This window comes from Petaurus breviceps, unplaced genomic scaffold, assembly GCF_028583685.1.
Source record: "Petaurus breviceps papuanus isolate PSGF00001 unplaced genomic scaffold, PetGlider_PUasm1.0 567, whole genome shotgun sequence".
Classification (NCBI taxonomy): domain Eukaryota; kingdom Metazoa; phylum Chordata; class Mammalia; order Diprotodontia; family Petauridae; genus Petaurus; species Petaurus breviceps.
In genome coordinates this window covers 6,077,301-6,081,699 of record NW_027186383.1, presented here as the reverse complement: position 1 = coordinate 6,081,699, position 4,399 = coordinate 6,077,301, and the positions used below count along the sequence as shown (strand labels likewise).

The 4,399-nt window shown below is 39.1% G+C and overlaps 1 pseudogene; it reads right to left on the bottom strand.

The window, feature by feature from the left end:
• Window positions 1–1,509: 1,509 nt before the first annotated feature.
• Window positions 1,510–2,419, bottom strand: LOC138173152 (taste receptor type 2 member 7-like; annotated as a pseudogene).
• Between the last annotated feature and the right edge of the window lie 1,980 nt (window positions 2,420–4,399).

The window sequence follows — 4,399 nt, the reverse complement described above, 5'->3', positions numbered from 1 at the left end:
GATATTCTATTTCAAATATAGTTAAAACATATGTATGCATTTATACATTATATATCATTCATGCTATTTGTATAAAACATGTGTATTATATTTATATATTACATAAATGTTATAGATTTATATTATACACACACAAAATATAGGTAGACAAGTCTCCTCTGATGAGATTCAGTCCACCTGAATTTCATTCAATAATTTTGAGTTACTCCTGTCCTGTGAGCAAGACAGCAATGGGTGTGAATGAATGAAAAAAAAAAAACATTTATTAGGTACCTTGGGAGACTTGTAGAAAAGCAAGAAAATTCCTGCTTTCAAGGAGTTCACAAGGGGAGGCAACACAGAGAGGTTTCAGCTGTAGGGTAGATGGAAGTCCTTAGGGTGAAGCAAAAAAAATCAGTTGACTACCTCTTTTGAAATGTCATTTTCACTGACAAAACCATGTTCACATCTGATGCTGTGCTTTTGACAGTGCTAAGGACTTTAGTGGACAGCCCATTTCTACTCTTGGTCCTCAGGAACTGGGGTTTCTGCAGAGGCAGTTATTAGGTGCCATCCTCACAATGGCTGGTCCCTTGGATAGTTATCACTGGATCAGGCTGGAAGCAGGGCTAGTGATTTGAGAGAATGAGATTTTCTGATTGAGCAACCTCCTTTGAACAAAGAAGAAGACACTACATGGTCTCTGTGACTCTGACAAGAGGCAAACGAGTTGGGGAATACTTGTTCAAAAGCCCCCAAATACATTTACCTTCTAGGAGGGGCAGGGATCTCAATCACAGGTTATCTCTGTTTCTGGAAGGAACTATATAGGGCCCAGTGGGAGAGAGAGAGTTCCTTGAAATGTCAAGGTGTTTCCCCAAGAGCAAAGTCAAATTCAGGTTCTTTCTTGGATTAGGGCTATTTGATTACTTCACACATTTCCTCCACCTGTTTGTGATTTCCTCTGGGTCCTGTATATATGATGCATTTTCTGTAAGGGAGAATATAAACTAGCCTGCACTTAACATTCACCAGATAACTTGATTATATGGAGGCTAGGGACCTACTTTACTCACACTTGCATTTGGGGAAGACTAGAAACACAATTTATATCATGAAAATACCAGGCAATCTTCTTGGGGGTAAACGAAGAGAAGAGCAAAAATTCAAGACTCACAGGACTGAACCAAATCTAGTGTTCTGAAAGGGGGCCATGAGCACTACCAGTTTGCTCATAGATGATCTTACTTGATCCTTGGAGAAAGCCTACAGGTATTATTGCTGCCATTTTGCAAAGGAGGAAACGGAGACTTAGGAAGCTTAAGTAACCTGTCTGTGGTCACAGAACCCAGTCAGACTCTTGATTTACATGGAGATCTTCTTGAGTCCAAGTCCAGTACACTATGGGTTTGTATTATTTTTACAATGAATGAAAAAATCTGGAGAAATGTCTTTAATAGCTACAAGCTAATTTCTTCTCCCCTGGAAAAGTGATGACCTCAAACACACCTCCAAGGCCGAAGAGTTATCTCATTTGGGTCTTTTCAGGCAGCATCTCACCTGCCACCACATCTTCAGGGCTGCCTGTCTCAGCTTGCTGTTGTACAGAATCAGGATTAAGGAGTGGCCCGAGGGATAGAAGAGCAGCAATGGGAGAGTCATCATCATAGCTAGTCTTCTGTTTGGAATGAACTTGTTCCAGTGGGAGATGAATATACCCAAATGGAACAGCACCACGAGGATGAGGAAAGAGCATGTAGCTTTCATGGCTCGAATGTGGGCCTCTGTGCTGGGCTCTCTGGGTCCCATAGCATTGAGCTTCATCTGATGGGTGTGTCTCCAGAGGGAGAAAATGAGAAAGAACAATGAGACCAGAGACAGAATAAAGGGAATTACACTCGAGAAGATCATGGCAACATGGATGGCAAAATATTGACTTTCACTCATCTGGAATGCTTTTGTGTTGTTTCTTCTATTGAATAAATTATAAACTCTCCACCAATTGAAAATCAATGGACAAAGAAAAGAGCAAAGGTCCCACCTGTGGCATGCAGACCACATTATTTATTCTCCACTTAAGCCAGAGGAACAGGGAGTGGGAAAAGTTGGCAATCTTTAGGAAGTAGAAGACATTGAGGCAAGTAGCAAATCAAATGCTTGAAAGGTAGGTCAGTATCCAGAAAATATCAAGAACCTTAATTTTATTGGTCAGTGATTCCTCTGGATAGAAAACAAGTAGAAAGCTAGTCCATATTAATGTGTATAACATAGCAATTCTAGAAATGGCCAGGCATACCAGACTGAGATCCCCTGTTGTCAGTTTCTTGTTCTTGATCCAGTCAATGCCATTCACTAGTACCATGAATCCATTCCCCAAAATCCCCAGAAGAAACTCTCCAGCTCCCAGAAGCAATAGGATCTTCTCTCCAACACTTAGCATGTTGGCTGAGAGACTACTATGGGCTCAAATAATGATGCTTCTATTGGATTGATAACCAGCTAAACCAAGCCCTGAATTGTATGAATATTACTTATGCTTCATGATGTAACATTTTCTTCCCTGCTTTGGTCTTCTACTTCGATCAATAAATGTGTGGCCCTGCCGGGGTACCCTCACCAAGAATACCTCTGGTTTTCCCTCAACAATCCACTCAATTTTATCTGACCCAAACTATCTCTGAATTGAGTGGCAATTGTATGTCCTCATGGGAAGTGATCTTGGCAACACTAAGTCATTTGTTAGATGCAAATGAGAAGCAGTTTGTCTTTCAATGTGTTCCTCTTTCTCCATCAGGCTAATTTGAATCAAAATGCCTGAGCTGTGTATGATGAGCATTGCTGACCAAACTACAATTCCAAATGTTGAAATCAAGCTTCCTCCCTTTCATCATCTTCATCTAATCCTAGAAATCTCTGGTTGTTTCATATCACTGATTACCAAGTTGGAGTGGTTAAGGGGAACCCTTAGGGGGAAGGAATGGAGAAGGACTAAATGCTTTTAGGAGAATGATTTAGGAAAAAGAATATGCTAAAAGGTCATGTGACTTTTTTCTGTTTGATGAAACAAAAATTAACTTTCATCTTACTCTGAGTTGTGTAGTTGTCTTTCCATATTGTGGAATTTTTCTCATTCAAGAATTCTATAAAATGTGATTTCAAAATGTCTTTTGTGAGATCTATTTCCAAAGGCACAAAGGGATTCTATTGCTCTGGATGTTCCCCTCTCCAGGCAGAGCCTAGAATGATGATAAATTAATACAAATAACTTCTGGAGTTCATACCAACAATGCAGATTATAATACTAGTATTTTTTGACAGATGAATGGAGATATTTCCAGTTCAAGAATTTGATATTTATCTCTATATTCTGGACATTAGATAAGATTTTCTGTGAGACATGATCATGAAAAATCCATCACCAAATTAGGTAGCCAAGATGCTGGATTAGAGAATCAGAAACCCAGCCAAACTCTCCCAACATTTGCCTCCAAACAACTTTAAAATAATGCATCAACCTGCATGTACAAAAATATTAATAGCAGTTCTTTTTGTGGTGGCAAAGAATTGGAAATAAGGGGATGCACATCAATTAGGGAATGGCTAAACAAGAATGTGATGGAATACTATTGTGCTATAAGAAATGAGGAGCAGACAGACATTATAATAACCTGGAGAGACTTATGTAAACTGATGCTGAGTGAGGAGAGCAGAACCAGGAGAACATTGTACACAATTATAGATATATTGTATCTGTGATGGCTGACTTTGATAGACTGGGCTCCTCTCAGCAATGCAATGCTATAAGACAACTCCAGAAGACTCATGATAGAAGGTGCTATCCCCATCCAGAGAAAGAATTGCAAAGTCTGAATGCAGATTGAAGCAAACCACATGCTCTCTCTCTCTTTTGCTTTGTTTTGTTCCTTCTTTCTCATTGTTCATTTCATTAGTTATAATCCTTCTTCACAACCTGACTAATGTTTAATGTGAAGGTATTTGTAGAACCTATATCTGATTGCATGCTGCCATGGAGGGGGGAGGGGGAAGAAGGATGAGCACTTGGAACTCAAGAGATTGTGGAACTTAATGTTGTAAACTAAAAGTAAATAAATAAATAAATAAATAAATAAATAAATTTATTTTAAAAAAGAATATAAAAATAATGCATCAAATCTACTTTTGGAACAGCAAAACAAACAGAATGTCGGGGTGATACATTTTTCTAGCCTAAGATAACTTAGGGGGTTGACAGAAGAGGTGTGTGGTACGATGGTGGAAGTCTGCCTGGAGTTCAACAAAAGCAGCAGCTTCAGGAGCTCTCAGCCCAAGGATTAAATAATTGTTTAAATTTGTAAAATTGAGTTAAATAATTGGCAACTGGTCAGGAAACCATTTGCTGACACTGAGTGCAGCTGGTGCT